This window comes from Sparus aurata, chromosome 6 (genome assembly GCF_900880675.1).
Source record: "Sparus aurata chromosome 6, fSpaAur1.1, whole genome shotgun sequence".
In the NCBI taxonomy this organism is placed as follows: domain Eukaryota; kingdom Metazoa; phylum Chordata; class Actinopteri; order Spariformes; family Sparidae; genus Sparus; species Sparus aurata.
The window spans coordinates 39,802,160-39,827,058 of NC_044192.1; the positions used below are offsets into that span (position 1 = coordinate 39,802,160).

The following is a 24,899-nucleotide window of genomic DNA, read 5'->3' on the forward strand; positions in this document are numbered from 1 at the left end:
CCATTCATTTACTCCATTGACGTTTCATAAAATCCTTATATAAAGAGTTTTAGGCCTGGAACCAAGCCAATCAGCTAGCAGATGAATCGTGACCATAAAACATTTAATTCGGCGCAAAAAAATGTTGGAAAATGGAGAAAAAAGCAAAGGTACAAGACTGTGTACATAATTATCTTAAGAGTAAAGCAACTACTCATCCCATCAACCATTGCGAATGTAACAGCGACGTCTCTGATTGGTGGAGCTCGCTGGTACCATGTAAATGTTTACCGAACCCGCAAATTTCATGTTCGGCTGAACCCTTAATAAACTCTTCTCCTCATCACTAAATGAACGCAGTAGGTCAGAAAGTGAAATCATGGTCGCTCTGTGGTAAACGATCGTAGAGTTCAGTGTTAGCAGTAACTAGCTAACATGAATTTTGCGGGTTTGGTAAACATTTCCATGGTAACAGCGAGCTCCACCAATCAGAGACGTCGCTGTTGCACTATAGGATTGTGGGTAGTGTAGTACTTATCCATGACATCGCGAATAAAACATGTTTTTCTCAAAACAAGATTGATATCATACGGACTTGTGGCTTCTATAGGATCATATATCATCGTTTGACAATCTGATAGCTCGTGGTAAGTCTACTTTAGATGGTTACGACATTATGGACAATAATCAAAATCTATATGCAGAATATGAATGGCATTTTAACTTCCGGAACCTCACTGTTGAGCTCTATGCATTAAGGATTTTTTCATGCTGATCTATGATTGGCTAAGACACGTAAACTGACGCGCTAAGGGAGGACGTCCTCCCTTACCAATCAGCAACCAGAATGCAAGATTGACAGCAGGTTGGTCCAATAACAGTTCCTAAATTTCATTCTCACATTTATACACAAATCTGGGGCGAAATCTATGGGCGCCCCCATCTTGCCTGCCGCCATTACTGCGTGGCTGCGGACTGTGACTTGCCGGTGCCCTCTAATGGATTTTCAATGGAAGCATCCTGCTTGTGAAAATGTCAGGTGACTTTAAACGCCGGATTCAGGTGTATATTTTGATAAATAACCGCCGGTTCCAAATAAATGTCGGGTCTAGTTGTTATTATTATTATTTTTTTTATTATTAAAGAAGGAGACGTGACCACTGACACTGCACGTTATTTCTTCTTCGCCTTTTTCACGTGTTGTGCTGCTTTCTGTCAGTCAGTATCACATTGATGATCACCATGGCTCCGGTGCAGCAAAAAATTAAAAGTACAACTTCAAATTCAACTTTCTGGAGAAACAAATGTCCGCCACCATGAGTGACAGCAGAGATGAGGAGTTTGCAGCGAGTGCTGGTCGGCTAAATCGTTTCTTCCGCCGCAACAACTTCACTTGCAGAAGACAACTATTGCCCAGCAGGATGCTGGAGAATTCACCGAGAAGCTGGGTAAGTTTGTGACATTTTCATCCCGGATTTTTGAGAGGGAGGAATTAATCGCCTGTCCCAAATTGACGCCTGGTCTCACAACATGTTCTTCCCGGCATTATTGAACAGCATACGTTTAAAAAAAAAAAAGAAATAGAAGAACATTTTCGCATCTACAGCTAACGTCTTCAACAACCGCTACGGGACCAACACACTACTTCCTTAGCAGCAAAACACCGCAGGAATGGCGGCGCTGCTTTACTTCCGTGTTTCGCCGGATTTATGTATACAACCGTAAACAAAAATACTTCTATTTATTTTACAGCTTTCACTGGCTGCCATGCTCGGACAAGTCAGAAACATAATTCATAGTTTTCGTTTCTTTCGTTCGTCCTGCTGGAGGACATAACGTTAGCGGCACGACCGGGACAGCAACACAGTTACAGAGCACACAATACAGAGTAGCAACAAAGTCACTGTCGTGAAATTTGAGTGTTGAGTGCTAAGGTAGTAAACGGGTTGGCGCAGTTGCTTGCCATATAGGTGACTGGGGTTCGAATCCCAGAAAGGATACAAATTTGATTATTTTTTTGTCTTGTATATAAGCCATTTAATGAAAAGTTTTTTTTAAAGAAGTCTTGTAAGTCATTGTTTTATTGCTTAATTTTCATTGAATATAAGAAAGAAGGGTTAAGTAGTTGACTTGTATGAAATAACATGACATAGTGGACTGGTTTTCCTCCTGTCCTCCCCAATTTTTTCCGCCACTAATATATATATATATATATATATATATACATACATACATACATACATACATACATATATATATATATATATATATATATATATATATATATATATATATATATACATATATAAAATGTATACATATATATATATATATACATATATATATATATATATATATATATATATATATTTATATATATATATATAAATATATATATATATATATATATTTATATATATATATACAAACATATTAGTGTATAACTATAACTGTGGAGCTACACTTGTAGGAGAGGATGGTTGGAATTGAGAACTGGTTGCTAGATAGTTGGTGGGGAGCTCTGAGAAGTAGGGCTGGCCCAGCTTCCAGAGGTTTAACTGTAGGAGCATTCAGGGGAAGATGACTGTTTTTTTTTTCTTTGGTGGTTTATTTCTAGGATGGGGAGTGGGGGAAGGGTCAAAGTGGGGTTGGGAGGGGTGCCACCTTGACTGTATCATATAATTCTGAACAACAGTGCATCAGGAAACACTGCAGGAGAGTGATCTGCCCTTATGGCTACTGTAGTGGATAAGATAGGAGACACAGGAATAGGAGGACATTTAACTTTTTGTACTTGGAATGTAAATGGATTTATGCTCCAATAAAATGAGAAAAAGTGCTGTCTCAACTGAGAGAGCTGTGGGCTGATCTTATTTTCCTACAAGAGACAGATTAGAGCTAAATAAGTCACATTTAGCATTCTAGGTTTTTGACAAAGGCTAGAGGAGTTGCTATAATATTTTGTCCATGTTCGCAGAAAGAGAAGGGAGATGTATCTCTGTCACAGGGGAGATACAATCTAGACCAGTTACTTTGCTGAACATTTATGGTCCAAACTGGGATAATCCAGAATTTTTTAGGAGAAACTTTAGCTTGATCCCGGATATTTCTACCACAAAACTGAATGTTGAGCGGGACTTTAGTTCTGGATACTTAGTTAGAAAGACACTCTCTGAAAACACATGTCAACAATACAAACTCATTTGATGTATGGAGGACTCTGAACGCAACAAGTAGAGAGTATTCATTCCATTCCATAATCCAATTCATAATCTATAAACAAGGATTGATTATTTTCTGTTTGATGGCAAACTACTACCTGCAGTTCATAATGCTGAATACCACAACATTATCATTTCTGACCATTGTCCTGTTTCTGTTTCATTGAGACTGCATGAGACAACAAAGAGTGCTGGGTGAATTTCGGGAGTTTTTTTAATGGAGACATAGCTGAAGTCACCCGAGATTATAATGATTGCACTCAGGTGTGCAGTCTGTAGTCCGGCTATTGTAGAGTGGATAACGTCACTTGCCAATGTCGGGTTAGTGGACGGGGGAATATACACATCCACTACAATATCACGTGAGAATTCATGGGGTAAATAGTAAGGATGAGACCCACAGCTAACAGTTCAATATCCGGGCTGCAGATGTGGTCTTTGATGGTAATGTGACCAGGATTGCACCACTTGTTGTTCACATAAACAGCAAGCCCCCCTCCTTTGCGCTTACCGGTCTTAGTGCAGTCCCTGTCAGCCTGGACAGTGTGGAAACCCTCGGTGGAAACATTGTGGTCAGGAACATCTGTGTGTAGCCATGACTCCGAGAAAATCGTCAAACTACACCCCCGGTATTCCTGATGACTCCGGGTTAGCGCTGTAAGCTCGTCCATCTTATTCCCCAGTGATCTCACATTGCCCATGATGAGAGATGGGAGACACGGCTTGTATGTAAACAATTTCCCCCCCGGGATTAATAAAGTATTCTGAATCAGAATTTTGAATCTGAATGTCTTCCTCTCCATAAGTCTCCGATGTTTTGCTTTCTTCCGCTGTATCGATCCTTTCCCTATGCATCCCCGGTGTGTTTTCCTCCAAAGTTCAGCAGGGATATCCTCCATCACCGTAGCCATGCTGGCCGGCTTCAGCTCTATCAGCTGATCTCGGGAGTAAACGATGCGGTGTTGCTGAGGGACGGTCTAGTGGCAGAGTAAAAGGAGCGATTCCACAACAAACGAAAACAACAAAAACTCTCCACACAAGCAGGTTTAGAGAGGACATAGCTTAACAAATAACTAGGTGTAGCCTGAGCGCCCTCACTCCTTCTCACAGCGGGGCGCTGTGTCTCTCGGGTGCACTGATTGATGGGTGGTCGCACCTCTATATAGCAGGTGGCTTCACCTGGCGCGCCCTCTCCTTTTGCCGTTCTGCTCGTCCTCAGTGGTGGCCGTGGCCTGGCGTGGCGGAGTGGATGTCAGCGCGGGGAAGCTCAGGTGGTGTGGCTCTGCTGGCGTTGGAGCGTGTCCTTGGCATCTCCGCCACAGACACACGATATCTCCACAGATGCACGTTATCTCTGCAGCACATAGTGTGGCAGACTGCTGCCATCACCTCCTGTACCCACTGCTGTTTTGGCTCACTGAAACTGTGTTTTGTGGCTCCTCGGCTCTTTGGGGCTGCGTCGGAGCAGTCATTTGACCTCAGAGGCTTGTCGCGGAGCTGGCATCGGGGCTTTGATTGCTGCCCCTGGAATGAACTTCATTCATTAATTAATTAATAATAATTATAATAATAATAATAATTAATTAAGAGTATTTGTGTATCTTGTATTGTGAATGAGACTCCTTTGTATTAATTTAGTTAACTGAGTTTAATAACCATTTACATTATTTGGGTTTTCTTTGTTTATTTCCTTATTATTCAATTAATGTATATTGCTTTATTGGTGTGTGTGTGTGTGTGTGTGTGTGTTTTAAAGTGGCTGTGCTAGGACTGTGAGGCCTATTTATATTTTCTCTTTTTCTTTGTTGACAGGTGCTGTGGGCCCCTGACGGTGACCCAATCCCTGGTGGTGGGCCTTTTTCTTCACAAATGTGTGTGTGTGCAGTAGGGGTGGTGAAAAAAATTGATAATCGATTCATCGCGATTATAATATTGACGATTATGAATCGATTATTACATTTACAAAGATCGATTTAAAATATATATATATATATATATATATATATATATATATATATATATATATATATATATATATATATATATATATATTATTTTTTATTTTTTTTTTTTTTTTGAAATAGTAATACAAACCGGAGTCGTCCTCTTACTGGCTTCTGCTACATGGTCCACAGTCTGGAGCCAAGATATGTTATTCCATCCCGGAGCTTTTTCACACTTCACAAATCGATTCCAAATCTTTACAAGGAGACAAAGCTTTCTGTGCAAGAGTCCCTCGACTCTGCTCACAGGGTAGCAATAACCTGCGATGCCTGGACATCCAGAGCTACAGTCTCATATGTGACCCTTACAGCTCATTATGTCAGCAGTTAATGGAAGCTAATGTCCTACGTACTTCAGATGAGAGCTATGGAAGATAGCCACACAAGCGCAAATACTGTATATGTGAGTTTCTCAAAGCAATGGCAGACGAGTGGGGAATAGAGAAACACGCCCTGGTTCTCGTCACCAACAATGCTTCTAACATGAGTCCAGCTGCTGAGCTTGGCAACTTTCTTTTAAGAGTGAAAGACTGCATTTAAAACAAAGTTAAAAAATAATAATTTGGATATTACAGTTACACTATACAATACTGAAGGTGCTGTGAGGTGTTACTCAAAAGAGAAGTAAAATAATTCAGCAGTTCCTTAAATGGAAGATCAATAATCGTTAATAATTGAAAATCGAATCGATAATCGTTAATAATCGAAAATCGATTTGTAATCGAATCAAGACTTCGATAATCGGAATCGAATCGGGATACTGGGCTGATTAACCACCCCTAGTGTGCGGTGTCACGGGTGCTTTTGTTCATTATCCCTCCCTTGATTTGAGTTTGGGCGCCGAAGTAACCCCAGCCCTGTTCACCCCTTCATTTTGGCCCCAGTCTAGCAGCACGTGAGTCAGCTGATGATGATGATGACGATGATGACGATGATGTCTGATGTGTTTTATTAATTAAATGTTAATTAAAATTGTGTTTATTTTTTTCTAAAAACATCTCTTGCCCTTTCACTTTTGTCGTTGGCGCGTTTTCGGTCGGTGTTGGTCGGTCCTCGTTAACTTTATTGACGTTATTGTCTGTGTCGTTCGTTCGGGGTGCCTGGGGTCTCTTTAGTTCGTTTCGTGTTCTCAACGCGGACAGGTTGGAAAAATCTCTTCATGTCGTTGACCCGTGGGAGTAATGTTAGCGTTAGCCACTGTGTGCCAACCCAGCCGCATGGGACAGAGCGTGAGTAAAAGCTGCGACTGTGAGGAATTGTGGGAATTGGCGTTCAATATACAAGACATAGCATTAATCATTGACCACAGTTGACTGCAACTACCAGGAAGGATAGTCGTAGTACCATCATTCTACTTTGGTTCTACACAGAAGGATTTTTTTTTTTCAAACAAGATTCCGAACAAGATTTTTTTTTTTTTTTTTTGTGGCTAAATCTGCCCCTAGCACCCATGCTACAGGGCAGATTAATTCTTAGCACAGGCATGTTTTGATTGAGCCCTGCCAGGTGGCGTTGTTGGTGAAAACCTTTTCTACCCTCCACTTACCACATAAAGTAAAAACAGAACAAGTAAGATAAAGAAAAAATAAAAAAAAATAAAAACAAAGTTAAAGTAAGCAGGAACAGGTTGCATACATTGCAGCGCATGCACACTACTACAATACTGTGGTTACAAGCGAGCCTGCTCATGCACGGAAGGCTCCTCTGTGGGGAGGGGCTTGAAATGCAGGGTTTGTAGTGCAACAGAGAGGAAGAAGGAGGGACCTGGAAGCTGTACTCATTCAAATTTTCTGGGCTACTTTTTTCTTATGACTACAGACTGCAGCTTTAAAGGGATAGTTCGTGTTTTTTGAAGTGGGGTCATATAAAGTACATATCTATAGTAGATCTGTTCCCTACCGTGATCACCAATCAGCTCAGCCTCAGTTTGGAGAAGTAGAGAGCCGCTCCAGCCCAGACACTCAGCTTTGTACTGCAGTGAAGTGGGTCACCATAGAACCTCCGTATACCTACGCATTAGCGCAACTAGGCAACAGATGATCTGCGAGCGGCGAAATGCAGTGCAAGGCCCAGTTGCTGGATGAGAGGTATTTTGATAAAAATGAAACTTAACAGACCGTAGAACCTCCGTATCCCTACACATTAGTGCAACTGCATAGGGATACGGAGGTTCTACGGTTGACAAAATGTAGTGCCAAAAAGGTCTGACAGGGATGTAAAGCGGTGTGAATTTTCTTTATACAACGTACACTTGAACTGTTATAGATTTCTTTAGGTGAGCCTTGTTTTAGGTGGTTAAATTTTGCTTTATTTCTGGACCCCGTTCACTGCAGTACAAAGCTGAGCGTTTGGGCTGGAGCGGCTCTCTACTTCTCCAAACTGAGTCTGCGCTGATTGGTGATTACGGTAAGGAACAGATCGACTATAGATATGTACTTTATATCACCCCACTTCAAAAAACATGAACTATCCCTTTAAGTATCATGACCTGACTTAGAGGAGATGTACTTTAATTTGAAATTCTCTCGTACTAAAGTTAACTAAAGACACCTCGATCGGCCACCGAAGCATCATTCATAGAGATGAGCGAGTACAGCATTATCTGTATCTGTATCTGTTAACCATATGAATTATCTGTATCTGTATCTGTACTCGGAGTGGGCGGGACATAACCCGGAAATGGGCGGGGTTTAACCCGGACATGGGTCGGGTTGTCTTGAAATGGGCGTGGCTTTATCTGGTATATTATTTTAAGCATGCAATTGATATGGGTTGATCAGAAATTGTTATATTTATTGCTGATTAGAAAACTATTTACAGGACAGCATCAGCATTGAGCTTCAGATCAATGGTTTTGATCACGATAGCAAACAAACTATTTACAGAACAAGTTTCGCAACAATGAATACAACACATGCGGTTGCAATTATGAAGTAAAATGTAATGAACAAGAGTTTTCATTCTCAACATAACTTTCTTTTTTTAACTTTGAATTTTATTTTATGATCAGTGTGATTTTTTTTTTTTTTTTTTTTTGGTTCTTTTTTATTTTTTTGATTTCCACACCAGGTGTGTGTGTGTGTGTGTGTGTGTGAGTGAGTAGGAGAGAGACAGAGAGAGAGAGAGAGAGAGTGACAGTGTGTGTGTGTGTGTGTGTGTGTAGCTTAATTTGTAATACTAGTGCAGTGCCCGTAAGAAAAGTGGGAGGTTAAGCAGCTTTTTCATGGATGGCCAACTGAGGCTGTGTTTGAAGGTGGGACGTAAGGGATATTTAGGTTTGTTGTGAAATCCGATATTCCAGGGTATAGTTGGCTGTTTTTGACTATTTTTGATTTTGCCATGATAGTTCACCTTAAAAACTATTTACTTGGTGTCATTATTTTCAGCACAACCTCACGTGTGACTGTACAGTTATTTTTTTATTTTGACATACTGTATTAACACAATGGACCTAAAATCACAAAAAAACAACATAAAATCCGAGTAGAAAAAGTTGATTTTTTTACTGTGAAAACCACAAATATGTTTAACAAACCATTTTTTTTACTTATAATGCAAATATAAATTGTTGTTTGCTAAATTTGTGCATACATTTAAAACATTTACAAAGTTATATGTAACTATTTACATTTAAATGCAGGCAATGCTCAGATCTGCCTGAGCTCCTTCCAGCTGAATGAAGAGCTGCACTGCCTGCTCCACATTCAGCTTCTCCTCATTGTTCTGACTCATTAAACAAAAAACCGACTCCACTACACACTAAACACACTACACCAAACACTACATAACACGCTAACTACACACTCCAAACACGCTAAATGTCACAAATCTCTCAACTCTCAATATTGCTGTCTACACACCGACCGTCGTTGCATGTCAATCATCCGCCTAGGTCCCTCCCACAACTTCCTGTTCCTCAACAACCAAACTTGCTGCTTGGACACTTTCGTGACAAAAGCCTGTTTTTACCGTTTCTTCTGCACCAGACACAAAGCAAACGTGACGGCAATGTTCGCGAAAAAGCGTGGCGGACATTATTTACCCTAAGTCCGGTTTTGGACGTGCCGATGCGTCTGGTCCCTCACCTCGGGAGGTGGGCCGTGTAGCTAGCGGCTAGCAGCTAGCCGCTAGCTACACACGAACATCCACAGATTCCGATTCCACTTTGTTGTCCGCGCGTCTCTGGATCTCCTCAGAGCCGAACAGACTCGGTCCGGACTCGTTTAATCTCATTAATCCACAACAGTCAGTTTAGATGCACAGAACAGAACAGAACGGGACCGAACCGCCGGCAAAATCCCGGTCCAGCTCGCGCCGCTGCAGGTATGAATCCACTTGTTTCTTCAGGTATGTCGTGGGCTTGAGCTCTGCCAGTGGCGGTTCTAGACCAGTTTTAATAGGGGGGCCAGGTTGGGGCCGGCTTTTTTGTTAGGGGGCACATACAACCCGTAAAAAAGGATAAATCCCTCATTCAGACAAAGCAATGTTTACAATTTCAGCAATTTTGATTGGGTAGTAAACTGCTGAGACACTTTATTTCTGCCTTTCCCTTCAGAACAAAATCATAGCAAGAAATCTGTCATTGTATTATTAATGCAGACTCACTGTCAGGGGGGCCACAGGGGGGTCCAGACTCAGAGTTACGGGGGCACTGGCCCCTGTTGGCCCCCCCCTAGAACCGCCCCTGAGCTCTGCAGTGATTGGCTCTGGTGCGCACGTGGCCACGGTGTGCAGTGATTGGCTCTGGTGCGCACATGACTGTGGTGGCTCCGGTGGACAATGCTTGGCGGAATTTGTAAAGCATTTATGAAATAATTTATTCACGGTATCATTGCAGTCCAAGCAAATGCTTAGATGAACACCACTGAACCACGCAGCAGCCATGTTGAAAGTCTCAGGTGAGTGTGATCCTGATCCGCAGAGATATTTGACTAACAGAAACACACACACACAGACAGACAGATATTCCTTGCTTTTATAGAGAGATTATTTATACCACTACTACCTTTATTTTTTTATGAAATACAACAAGAAAGCGTCAGACACTCAGTGTGTGACGTCAAAAAAAGTGGTTACAGCCAGCTGACGGTTTAAAAAAAAACAAAACTCTGACGACCGGCAGGGTGAGGGAGAGAGAGAGAGAGAGAGAGTGAGTGTGTGTGTGTGTGTGTGTGTAGCTTAATTAAATTTGTAATATTTTTACCTTTATTTTTTTATGAAATACAGCAAGAAAGTGTCTACCAAGCACCATGTCTGAACGAACCCACGTTTACCAGAACTCTACTGGTTAATAAGTGAGTACAAACCGAAGTAAAAACAAACCTGAAGCTGAATAAACCCTAAATGTTAACTGAAAAGACCGCGAACCTGAATGACTGAGGGAGAGACAGAGAGCTGTTCTGTGTGTGTGTGAGTGAGCAGAGCGGGACACAGAAACACATCTGTATGTGTGTAAGGGAGGGGCGCTGTGACTACTAGCCTATCACAAACACAGTCAGCTACCAATGAGGATTTTCATTCAATCCGAGCACAGATATTGACTCGTATAATACTCGTCCTTGGCAAAAGTTCTTTATCCTTACCGGATACTCATTTCAGCTGAGTATCTGGCTCAACTCTAATCATTCAGTTATATTTGCAAAGAAGATAAATTAGTCAGAGCCTAAGAATCACTACTCAGAGCGACTGAAGAAGACCATCAACATCGTCATCCAGACCATCATCGCCATCATCATTAATAAAGACGTTACGGTGATCAGTGGTTTAGGAAACCATGTGAGCAGTTTCCAACGAAAGAAAGACTCTTCAAGTCGAACTGACTCTACCCCCAATGATCACGAGTGGTGCCTTTCCGCTGGGTCATGGACCAAGACCATCACCCGCTGGGTATCGGACCAAGACTGACAGCTTGCAATTGACAGTGGTGGACAGTAACAGAGTAAATTTACTTGAGTACTGTACTTAAGTACATATCCAGAGGATTTGTTCTTTACTTGAGTATTAGATTACTTTGGTACCTATTACTCTTACTTGAATACATTTCCAAGACAAATATTTTTACTTTTACTCGAGTTAATGTCTAGGAAGGCTGAAAAGTACTCGTTACTTTCAGGTCTGCTCTTTTTTTTTTTTTTTTTTTTCTAAAATACTATTGGACACAAGCTGTGTTTGTCAAAGAAGGAAACCTATCACAGTGCACGCTCTCCACTGGGATCTACGTAAAAGCGGAAATACGTCATCCCTCCCCATAAGGATACCATCAAAGTAGCCACGCTCTCGACTGCGTTTGTCAACACGACAATGGCTGCATCAGATGTAGTTTTTTGTAAAGCAGTGATTCTCAACCAGTGGTCTGGGGACAACATTGGTCTTTGAGGGGGTTCCAGTTCCCAACTTAGCTAAATGATAGAGAGTCAGTTGGACGGTGCAGGTTCATTTGGTTACAGTTTTAATGATTGTTAATAAACATCTGCATCTGCAACATCTGCTGTCCTCCTGTGATCCCATTCATTTGATCTGTTTTTATAGGTGTTTCTGCAGGCTTTATATAACATTGTGGTTCTAAAAGCAAGCACATCAGTGCAGGTGGTTTCAAAGAGTTCATTCTCAGAAACAAGAGTTAAAAGGTCCTTAAATTCATTTAGAAAAAATGAAAGTAATTCATTGATGTGAAAAATAAGAAATTTACTCTTACTCTTACTCTTACTTTTACTTAAAGTACATTTAAAAGCATGTACTTTTGGGTACTTAAGTACCTTTTAAAAGCAAGTACTTTTTTACTCTTACTCGAGTAACATGTGGACTGAGCTACTTTTACTTGTAACGGAGTAAATTTTGACCAGTAGTATTTGTACTCTTACTCAAGTACTGGGGTTGAGTACTCTGTCCATCTCTGGCAATTGAGTGACAGAAAGGCTGTTGAAGGATGAAAACCCACAGCCTGCTGACAACGACAATGACAATGCTTCAAATGAAGCAGGCTTGACCATCCATGCATGTGGTGGATGTGGTAGAAGTAGTGGGGGTGGTGAGAACAGCGCTGGGACCAGCGTTAGTGTTCACTCTTTCTACCGCGACGGTCACGTAGCCTCCATGCGCGACAGTGGTGCATAGGGTTGCCAACCGTCCCTTGAAAAACGGAATCGTCCCGTATTTAGAAACAAAGTTACGCATCCCGTATTGAGCTTAAAAGGGACGCACTTTGTCCCGTATTTCCGTGAGAATCAAAATGGTCTTTAAAATGTCAATGGAATCAATGAATGACAGGGTGTTTTATATCAAAATATACGGTAATCTTACTGCCAGCCCTCTCCTGCTCTGTGACCAATGAGCTGACAGCACACTCACATACGAGAAAAATAATGCAGATTCCGGCTCTTCTCATTGGTCGAGGTACTGTCCCTTGCAAGAAAATACCGGAAGACAAGAGACTGAGGCAACTGGCAAAACAATCCAGCATGGCTCACAACGACACAGGTTCACAGGACACTGCAGACGATACGCCTTCCACCATGAGCAGTAACGTTACTCCCCCGAGAAAAAAAAGAAAATGCTGCAAAAATACAGACTCGAATGGGAAAAAGAAAACGTGGCTGGAAGAAGTGTAGATATTGTCTGCCGGCGCACTTCACCCATGGTGAACTTTTTGACGTGAAACAGCTTCTAGTGGTCGACACATTAAACACGTGAGGGACAACCAGGTGGACCCTTGACCGGTTTGTTGTCCACCAGGCAACACCAGAGGCAGATATGGTATGTAGAAAAAATAAGAATGTTTTTTAAGTCCAATAAATGTCAGTATTTTATGGCCAAATAAATTGTTTAGTGAAATAAACACATACAATTGATAGATGAATACATAAAATAGATAAATAATACATAAAAGTAATACATAGGTGAATAATAGATCAAGAATACACACTATACTATACACACATATATATATATATATATATATATATATATACAACCTTACACATCTCAGTTCAAACAGTCCATAGATGGATGTGACGTGCATAATTTATACTGCACAGGTAGTTGATATACTACACATGAACTATATATCAGTAAGAAAGTAACAACTTTCTATTGTTTTCAGTTATTTTATACTGTTTTCAGTTAAGCAGGAGAGTTCTGTTAAATAAATGAATATTTATTTTTTTCTGTCAAGTTAAGCAGGACAGATTTCTGTTAAAAATATATTTTAATTTGCACAAAAATGAACTGTTGAATAATATTTTTTTCTATGTATTCGTATCACTCACAAACATGCATCGAACTAAATTCACATTCGAGTCAAATTATTTGGAAATCGTTTCACACACAAAAAAAGCTCAAAAGAAAAGAAAAGTTACCAAGCCGTCCGGGGGGGGGGGTGTTCCTTATTTATTTTTCAGGGAGTTGGCAACCCTAGTGGTGCAGCAATGCAACACAGCAGTGTTCACGAAGCACACAAAGTGTTCGTAGAAGGGCTGATACACGAGGTCACAGTGTCCATTGGAGAGGTGGACATGGTAGAGGCAACAGGGGAAGGCAGAACAGGGCTGGAAATGATGATGATGGTAATGATGTTGATGATGGTGGCTGGGCTTACTTGAGAGATGAGGAAGTATATCAGGAATGGATAAAGCCCTTTGATGAGCAAATTGGAAAAAAAAAATCATAAAAAACACCTACTGTTTACATGAGTTTTGTGGTGTAGTAATAGTTCTAGTTTACGGGGAGGGGGGGGGGGGTCTCAATATTGTTCTTATTGTCTCTCTGCCTTGCAATAAGAGGCTCCACACTCTACAAACACTACAAACTTTTATCTGGATAGATGGGCACAGATAAGGTCTCTGCAGCTATAAGACGCCTACTGTTATTATTATTGTTATTATTAATATTATTATTATCATATTATAATAATAATAATAACAACAATAATAATAACAAAGAAGAGAAGAGAAAACAAGAAAACAGGAGGAAATAAAAGAAAAGAAAAAGTGTCCTCCAGTGAGGGGGGGGTGGTGGGAAAAAAAAATAAATAAATAAAAATGCATACTGTTTACATGAGTTTTGTGGTGTAGTAATAGTTCAAGTTTACGACTGTTGGCTTACAATTTACTTTTTCCCTGTTCATTTGATGTGTGGACAACATAACAAATGGATAGGGGGAATGAATCTGATGATATAAGTTCACCTCTCCTTCAAAATATCAAGGTATTTCATGGAAATTACATAATCCAATATGGCCGCTGCCATATGACGTCATAATATGCAAATTAGATGGGAACATTTACTACCTAGATAAACTTTAGGTCATTCTCAATATTTGTCTCATTTACACTTTGTCTCTGTCTCAAACCACTTTCAAGCCAGAGTCTTCTGAAATTTGAATGTCAAAATCTAGTATTTTTAAAAATAAAACCTGGCGCCTAAGGGTTTAATATTTAATATTATCTAATATATAAATTTGGTTAGGGCCCAATTAGTATTAAATTATTCTCATAAGACTGAGTATCTTTCTGTCACCTGTTTATCTTGTCATTTGTTTTAATTTGTCATTTCATTTATTTACTCTGAACTATTCAGACAAATAAATATATTTAACCGTATGTCGTTGTCTATGGAGGTTTGTTTTGCTGTGGAGAACCAATGGTAACTGTGTAGAAGTCACTACTTCAGTAATGAAATTTTAAAAATTAATTTAAATCGATTAAATTATTGATATTGATTACTGAGTTGAGTTGAGTTACTTGCCTAGTCGAATTTGATTAATTTCCTCCGGATTAGTCAAAGAGATTAAAGAAAGGAGGTGGTGCCCTATTTACAAGTGCTTTGTTAATCTCAACTGGTTAATAAATTAAATGTATTAGTAGTGTTTCCCCTACGTAGAAATAATTCTATTTGTTACTAAAATTCACAGTATAAGATAAAAAAATCATCAAACTGTGAAGATGATTTTGTGGTCCTCTAGCTTCTTGAACAAAGAAAAAGAAATAATGTCTCCCTCCAATCCTTAAAACAAGACAAGATAAAGAATAGTTTAACCTGCTGATGAAGTAGCTGCAGAATTATCCTGATCACTTCCAGGTGAATTTCAGGATATTAGTGGTCTGGTTTTATACGCTGCTGGCACGACGCATTATAATGAAGACCACCCATTTCCACAAACCAGCCCATCCTGAATGGTAGCTGGCAGTGTGGTTAAGCTAAGGACAGACAGACACACATGCCCGCACACACACATCACATCAGAAAGGATGCAAAAAAACTAATAAAATACACTCTATAAATTATGACGGACGAATGTTTCAGTGTGTAAAGAGGATTGACACAACTTGGGGTCATATTTTTTTTTCAACTTGTGGCAATTTTGGACAAAAGAATCAGACTTGGTGTTTAATAGTAGGAGTCAATCACCACTTGTATGTCACCAACCAGGCATTTTTCATTTTCTGAACCAAAAAAAAAGACATTTTAAATTATAAAAACTATAGTTTATTATGACTTTGGTTTCATTTCCGTAGCTTTGACCATTTGTCTTATTGGGTATGTTAATATTGTATTCACCAGGCTGTCCACGTTCAACAGAGAAACATTACAGCTGCCAAGGAGGAAGTCAGACAAAGTTGTACAGTAAGTGCTACTGCAATATAACCATAGTAATTAGATAGTGGTCAATATAATGTAACCACAGTAAGTAGTTAGTGACTAATGATAACTGATAATAACTGTTACAAGTAAGAAATTAAGGATAATCCAAGTGTGAAGGAGATGCTGAAACATAATACTCTGCACCAACTGATTGAAATGTGCAACTACTGATGTGTGAAAATGTAACCACAAGTGTAAGACAAAAGAACCAAATATACAGCACTTTTATTATTGTTTAAAATGCAGTGCAAAAAGTGATCAGATATAATGGGATATATCAAGAGGGTTGTTTAAAAGCCTGAAGAACAGGGTTTTCAAGAGAAAAAATACCTGTGCTAGCAGAGGTGAAGACGAGCAGGGAATTGGATGAGACCATGAGGCCATGGGAAGACACTCAAAGTTTTTTGAGCTTAAAAGAGGATACTCAATGCTTAGAACCTCAGATGCGTTGTTCATGGACTTTGTCTGTGTATGATATTGTGCTTTGTTTGCCGGCAACTAAAGTTCTACTGCACTTGAAGACTCCTGGTGACTTTTTGACCTTTGAAATCTTTTTGGATAAAACAAGAAAAAGAGAAGTCGATACAGGACACAACAAGTCTGTACAGGGAAGGTGGTCAGGAACGGATGATTGGGTTATACAAGCAAAGGACTTAAATCCAGGAAGGCCGCCGTTCATGTTCAAGTGACATTATGTACATTATGTAACTGAAGATACATCCTTTACATAAGTACTTAAGTTACATGTCTAACAAGGTTACCAAGTATCTTTCTTGCCTAACCAACCTGCAAGCATATGATGATGGTCAGTTGGCGTGACATATGTAGTTTTGGGAGTCACTTGCAAATCATTGAACGTGAGCTGCACTTACCTTGGGTCATACAGAGACTTGAGACTTGACTTGAAACTCAACTCAGACTCACAATCTAGGACTGGTAAACAATCTTCGTTTTAAGTCAGGTTAGCCGCTCATCATGTCCAATCTCCCTCCCACCTGTTTCACAAGCGCACAACCGCAGATGATTACCATAGGTGCAGTGCTGACAGAGTGCACTGTAGCTCTCCAAGTGCCGAAGTGTTCACAGTTTGCGAAATCTGCTAAATTGTTCAAATGTTAAAGTGATCAATAGCAAAAACTACTTAGTTGTATGGCATGTTTCGAACAAAGATTGGTATCTTCTCAACAGCTCAGCACACTTAGTCCATTATGTGACATACAGTAATGGTCGATAGTTTACATCCACTTGTAAAGAAAATGTATATCATGGCAGTCTTCAGTTCCAGTGATTCCTACAGCTCTTTTTCTTTCATTAATGTGTGGAACACAAACTACTTTGTCATAAAAATATTCATGCAGTTTGGCTTAGTAATGAGTTCATTAGAAGTCTTCTGAAATTGTGAGCAATCTGTGGATCCAAAATATATGTCTCTTTACCTCAGTTAGCTGTTTTTGATATCCATCCACAAGCTTTTGGTAGTCCTGTGGCTGAATTTTTAATCATTTTTAAGTTCAACTAATTTTGTTGGCTTCCTGACACAGACTTGTTTCCTCAGCACAGTCGACATGTTCTTAATGGGGTTCAGATCAGGACTTTGGGACAATCCATTCCTTTACTATTGATGTGTGTTTGGGATCATCACTGCATGAAAAGTGGGATTTTCTTCAGTAAGCAGCACTGTAGATTGTCGTGGAAGTTCAGGTTAACAACTGCACGCGGCAATTTGCAGGCGAAAACTGACGCGAATTGTCGGAAATTGACATGGGTCTTGTATGTCATTACCAACGGCCAATGTTATGTAAAAAAGATACACAAAATTATTTATTTATCTATTTTTTTCTCCCCTGGGAGCAAGTTAAAGACAAAACGCCAGTGGTTACGAAGTTAAAATTTCATGAAATATTTTGAGATAAATAAGTGTATGTGTGTGTGTGACTTTAAAATCTAAAACATTCTTCTGAATGTTTTAAAAGAAGCTGAATAGTTATTCTTATTACGTGTGAGAGTTCATGACCTTTAAGAGATTTTAAGAGTGTTAATTACGTGGAGCAGCTAACAGTGGACTGTGTGTGTCTTTGCTGGGGCCATTTTGACCCATTTCCATGCCTTGTACTTTAACGAGCTCCTCCTAGACTTCACATTCAGTCAGTATAATCCTCAGACCTTGAAGGTTAAAAGTTCTCATAAGATTTTGCCTCCGTTAACCTGGGTGCGTGGTGCTGCGGTCCATTCCAATGCTTCGCCATGAAGCAGGAAGTCCTTATAACTTCAACATAACATTTGCCATCTACATAAAATTGCTCACACATGGGTTTCGCCCTGAATATGCCTATGCATCAATACTGTGTCATATCCATAGCGCCACCCACTGGACACAGGAAGTCAGACAAACATCATCCAATTTACATGACATTTACAGGTGTTTTCTTCACATCATACACTACGACATGACATGCAAGTGACAGGTGAGCAGACATCTAGGCGCGCACCCTCCGACAGCGTCGCAGCACGATGTGTGTGAAGTGAGGGCCTGTTCATCGCTGCTTGCAGCTTAAATTTCATATTGAAATGCAATAAGCCTATTTAAAGTGATCATATACCAAACAACTGAATACATTCTGATGCTACATGAAAAAGGAATGATAATAATGCAGTATGTGCTTTGAAATCCTTATCTAATAACTGTGAGGTGCAGTAAGCAGACTGGATGGCATACGGCAAATTATAAAATGCTCATTACAGCCATAAGAGACTTGTGAATTGACTTGGACTTGAGACTGACTTGGATTTGCATAAAAACACTTGTGAGCATCTCTGCCTGCAATCAACTTATTTGGTTGTTTATTTGGATGTGTTGGTACAAAAATAATTACTTAGATCTAAGAACATAGTGACATCCTGATAAAAAAGTTGTACAGGACATAAAACACAGGCAGTCATCTGATAAAACAGGCTGTATACAAACCCAGGATACCCAGGTAAGCCAACGTTATTGGAGGAAATAGCAAAAAGGAATAAAACTAATGTTTTGAGATCCAATTATTCTCTTACATTTTGATGGGTTTTTATGTATAGTCTTGACTGTGCAACAAGAGTAGTTATTGGTATTATTGAGTAGACTAGGTTGTGATCATGCTGGACAAATAACTAATGGGTTACTTAATAATTAATTTACCTCCAAATAAATGTTGCGCTATCATGATAACCTTACATCGGAACAGATGAAGAACAGTTTTCCTTTATCTCTCTGAACCACTATTTTCCATTGTTATTTACAGGCTGGTCAGATCTGAAACTCAATGGCAAGTGTCTGGTGGCCGGGCTGTCACCCATGGTGCTCAGACAAGCTCCAGGGATGTAGAATGTCACCTCTTTGGCATGGAAGTAACTGGAGCTAGTGGGGAGGTGGAGCAGTACCAACAAGAGTTGGGCTCATCCATATGCATAGCACTGGGTCCTGAACCCAATTTCTTGGAGAATGGCTGGACTCTCTCCATTTCTGGAGTTCACTAGGGTGCGAGGCACCAGGCAGGTGTGGGGTGACATACTAGCTCTACAAACCCATTGCTTGATGGTGCTTTAAATCTTCCCTATTAAAAGACCCTGAATTAAATGGAAAGAAAGTGGGAATCCAATGTCTTTCTCTGTCCACTGAAAATAAGAGACAAAGAACAAGGAGCAAAATTTGAACTCCTGAAACCACGAATTGAGGGTTACAGCCAAATTAAATCAAGCAAAAACAGTGATGTTTTCTAGAATCATAGCCAAAAATTAACTAAGGAAAATCTGCTGTGCAAGGACAGTGAAGTTTCCCAAAGTTCCCCCAAAAATGCAAGGACACATTATTCATACAGTTAACTATTAATTGCTCATCTTGTCCAGTTGATGTTATTTAAAGAGCCAAACTTCACTCTGAAAAAGCTACAACCAAAAGAACCACTTAGTAATTACAGCCTGTATTGATACTCCAATTGATTTCAATGAGACGCCTTGTTGTTCACTGTAAAATTGATGGAATTAAGGCACAAATCCAAACCCTCCAAGCCTCTTCCAGTTGCTAATTGTGAGTAATTACAGTCAGCCGCTTCAACCTCTGAGTAGTTAATGGGGGTCTCTGTGTGGGCAGTAATACAATGTCCCACTTATTAAATGCTGCACCAATCCCCTCCCTTGACATTCACCTTTATTACTGAGGGGGTGGAATGAGAGATGTAATTTTCAGAGATACAGATATGACTCCCTGTATTCATGTTGACCACAAAATGCTTTTAATAAGTCAATTTACAGTATGAGTACTTAAAGTTTGGGCCATTCACACACTAATATTGGTTGGTGATCAGGTTAAGTTCAAGTTTGAAATTGTGTTATCAAAGTTCTTAATTATTCTTTAAACATTATTTTCACAGCTCACAAAAATAGCCAAGCAGAAGCTCATAGTCTGTATAGGTACCTAACTTATTTTCATGAGTACAAACATTTTAACATATGCCATTTGGATCTTTTCACAAATCATCCTCTGTACAAGAAAAATATATCAGCGTTTGCTCTGGCCCTAGAATTTTTTTATGCTGCTATGGAAATTATGGTGTAATATTTTTTAGTCATGAATAAATTGTGCCTTCATATGGGCTTGAGTACATTCTAAATGTCTAGTTCACCAGTCAGATTGCTGGGACAGAGCTACTTGTTTTATAATGTGGCATAGCAGATTGCTGCTCAGTCTCATTTCCTATAACAATGACTGCTATCATTCTGTAACCAAAACTAAACTTTTAACCCCAGAAATATTCTTGTCCTGGGCTACTGGACATGCCAGAAGTTCTTTTAAATTAATTTCTACATGGCAAATAATTTACAAGTAGGTGTAGTAGAGTAATAGAAAACCAACAAATCCAACAGTCGTGATATGCATGCTGCTGATTCTGTGGAATTAAATCATTAATTGAAAGGGGTGTGTAAACAAAAAATACACTGTGAAATGTTACCAGAATTTAACAATATTTTACTGTAATATTTCACAATAATTTACTGTATTATCACTTTACAGGCTTTAACTGTAATAATCACAATATAATACTGTAATTTAGAATTTTCTGTGAAATCAAGTAAATTACTGTAAAAAAAACTGATGCCAGGTTTTAACAACATTTTACTGTAATATTCCACAGTAAAATACTGTAGTCAAACCATCCTCTGTGATAACACAACAAATTATTGTAAAATTTGAATCGCGCTTGAACCGCACTGCATTGTGGGACCAAGAAGAGACGTCAGGTGGATACGGGTGGATAAGATACTGTTCTCTTACATCCATGGTGGATGATGTTACGACCTGACACACACCGATAGAAGAGCTCGAAGGTAAGGTTAACATCATTACATTTTAGGCAGCTTGTAACATCTTTATATTAGTTGTGTGAGTTAATGCTAGTAAGTGAACGATCTTTGGATCAAGGTAACGTCACTTTTTGCTCCACTTTTTTGGCTGTTAAGTCATTTCAAAGCCGTTTTTCTCCGCAATGCTTTGCCTCATAGAGAAGTAACTTATATCTTTGGAAAGTTCAAATTGTATGTTTTCATCTATTCGTCTCCACGTGTTGTTGGGAGGCATACTGTGTGAGTTATTTGACCGAGAATACGCTGTGTTTTCGCCGCGAATTAGCAAAAGTCAAAGCTAAAGTAAGCTAACGTTAGCCTCCAGCTGCAACAACTAAGTCATTACAAAGCCGTTTTTCTCCGCAAAGCTTTGCCTCATAGACAAGTAACTAATATCTTATATAAAGCTCAAATCATATGCTTTCATTTGGTGGTCATATCGATGAGAGGGATATGCATGAGTATTTGATTGACTACTAATCTTTTCCAGCTTAAATGATATAAATGACGTATATGATCTGTCACTAATTGCTCTCCATTCTTTTTCAGAGGCAGTTTAAACAAGGACAGTGATCCCTGGAGCAGGCTGTTGAGGTAAAAATAGCACATAGAACTGTAAATAATCTGAGAAAATCAAGTGGTTCTCTTCTTGATATTGTACTTTGATCCACCACTGAATGTCTCATCAAACTAGCAAATGACATTTGGATCAAATTAAGCCTATAGTCAGTAATTTAATCGCATTCATTCATATGTTGACACATAACATTTGCTCTGATTAACCTCTAAATCATTAGAACCAGTGACACGTCTTTTATGCACCATGTTGAATACGCTACAATGCTATGTTATTTCTTATTTTACAGCCGTGCGCCACAGCCGCTGATGTGCAGAGGACAGTGATATTACCAAGCACCCCCTGCTTGATTGTCCAAGGTACTGTTGATATCTGGATTTTATATTGATATTTCGAGCTGTATGTGGTTGGTAAAAATGAACAAAAAAGTCACTACATGATCATTTCACATAACTTGTTTATTGGTCTCTTGACATGTTTTTTCCCCCAATATTTTATATATAATATTATATATTTTTTTCTGAATCTGAGCTTAAGCAGTAGTGCACCAGTAGTTGGTATCTGACTAAAATTTGGTTTGGAACTGTATCACTAAGGAAGCCCCGATAGATCAGCCATCAATCCAAATCATCCGATCTTCAGTATACAGTAAATATGAGATTGGTGAATTCTATTTGTTTTATAGTTGCCTATTACAAAATAATTGACACGAGAGTCATTTCTTAGCAGAGCATGCTGCGAACCACTTTTTCCACCCAGCTGACTGTAGCAAATGGACTGTCAACATAACATACATACACACTAACTTGCACATTGATGCTCACATCAATGGAAAGCTGCTTTTAATCAGGGATCTCTATATAGATTGATTGTATTTGTTAAATGTGTGTATCCCGACATGTCCAGTGTCATATTTTTAGCAGGGTGTAAATTTGGACTGTTTGCTAACATCAGCTGAGCTACTTGTTAACTGCTCATGTAAATTTGCACCGGGCAGCATTTTGAGTTGTTTAAAGGCTGAAGCTATACAAAAACTGTCATCATGCTTGGCTTTCAATACTAATTTTTTTGGTGTAGGTCGGATTTAGTTAAAGAAGAAGGGGCACCACTGCATGTGCCTTGGATAAACAATGCAATATCAAATCTGTGAAACTGAAAGTTGTCTTTGCTTTATTGTTTACAGGTGCTTCTTGGGCATTAACCCTGAGATGGGCTCAACTTCAAAGAAGTGTGGAGGCATCAATCGACACGTGAGCACGCTCCAAAGTAAACTTGTTTACCTTGAGTGGTCAATGTAAATATAAAATTGTTACGTAGTTGGCGTAAGAATGTTCATATTGTATATGTTCATAAGTTGTAAATTGTTTATACTGTATTGTTTATACTGTATATGTTTAGAGTTGTAAATTGACGTGTGGTTGAGTATGGTAACCAATTTCCTGCTATCTATTAATCACAATTTGATATTGATTCGATTTAATATTGATTGATTGATTCATAGATTCAGTTGGTGATACCAAAGTATGATTTTGATTTGTAACCTGATAACATAACTACCCCAGCCATGTAACACATCAATACTGGTATCAATATTGACATCAGACAGGGAATGAATCAGCACTTAATAGCTGAATCTGCTCTTTAAAAATGAAAATTCATGTTCATGTTTATGTTCAGAGACAGCTCTTGTAAATTGTTGAATATGATAGTTTTATAATTATTAAAAAATAAAAATGAGTATTGTCTTTGTTTTCTTTGTTCTTGTTTTGACTTTTAATTTAGCAAATCCAAAGCATGTTTGTGTGGTAAAATCACAGGTAACAAGTCAAATTTGCAATATGTTACAGTATTATTTAAGCTGTAAATTTACAGTAAATTACTGGCTACTGGTTGCATTACTTTTACAGTAAAAATGTATTTATTTATAATTCCACAGCTACATACTGCTATATCACAGTAATTCCATGGGCATGACTACTGTGAAGTTACAGTATACAGCTGTAGATGCATTGTATTTTACTGTGAAATATTTACAGTACATTATTGTGAAACATGTACAGTAAATTACTGTGAAATATTCACAATAAATTACTGTAAAATTACTGTGAAAGTAATGCAACTAGTAGCCAGTAATTTACTGTAAATTTACAGTGAAACATTTTACAGTGTAGCAGCGTGGAGTTCAATTACTGAGGACATTCATTCTGTGAAAAAAACAAATGTCAAACAGGTGGCCCCTCTTGAAGGACGAAGGCAGCAAAAGTTTTATTTGCTGGTTATAGTGTATTTCTCTCTGAAAATCTGAGTAGAATGGGTCATTCCAGTCATTTTTCAGAAGAACAGCATACTTTGATAAAGACATTGGCTGGAAAAGAGAAAACATACAAAGAAGTGCAGAAAATGATAATATAATTCAAATGCTTTAAAATGGCAACCAAAACCTAAAAAAAGGAAGGTCTAAAGTTACCTGTGAGTACTGTAACAATTAGAAGATGCCTATGTGAAGCCAAGTTATCGGCAAGAAGCCCCCGCAAAGTCCCAATGTTGAAAACACAACATGTGCTGAAAAGGTTACAATTTGCCAAAGAACACACACACATTTTGTGTGCTGACCAGTGTTGGTCAAGTTACTTGTAAATAGGTATTAGTTACTGATTACTGATTACTTCTCCAAGAAAGTAATCCAATTACTTTACTGATTACTTATTTTCAAAAGTAATTAGTTACTTTACTACGTTACTTTTCAAAAAAAAAAAAAAAAAAAAAAAAAAAAAACGTGGGCGGCTGTGGCTCAGTGGGTAGAGCTGAGGACTAGTGACCGGAAGTTCACTGGTTCAAATCCCTGGCTCCCCTGGGCGGGACTGAGCTACAAGCCGAAGCATCCTTGAGCAAGATGCTGAACCCCAACACTGCTCCTGATGTGCAGTTGGCACCTTCGTGGCAGCCACTGCCATCAGTAAGGGCCCTGCGATGAGCTGGCGTCTCATCCAGGGAGTACCCTGGCCTTCGCCCATAGAGCCACTGGATTTGGCCCCAGTATCCCCACTCCACCTTGAAAAAGGTGGTATAAAAGCGGTAACATCACCCGCGACCCGCATGGATAAA

The 24,899-nt window shown here is 39.1% G+C and overlaps 1 protein-coding gene and 1 long non-coding RNA gene across 2 annotated transcripts in view; one reads left to right on the forward strand and one right to left on the reverse strand.

Annotated features, from left to right (window-relative positions):
* The window catches only part of fhit (fragile histidine triad diadenosine triphosphatase), a 143,028-nt gene that overhangs the window by 16,531 nt on the left and 101,598 nt on the right, over positions 1-24,899 (reverse strand). The gene's annotated exons all lie outside the window — the stretch shown is intronic.
* LOC115584187 (uncharacterized) lies at positions 20,977-23,408 on the forward strand. Its single transcript, XR_003984509.1, has 4 exons — positions 20,977-21,202; positions 21,767-21,811; positions 22,084-22,153; positions 22,978-23,408. It is a non-coding gene; the product is annotated as an uncharacterized LOC115584187 (long non-coding RNA).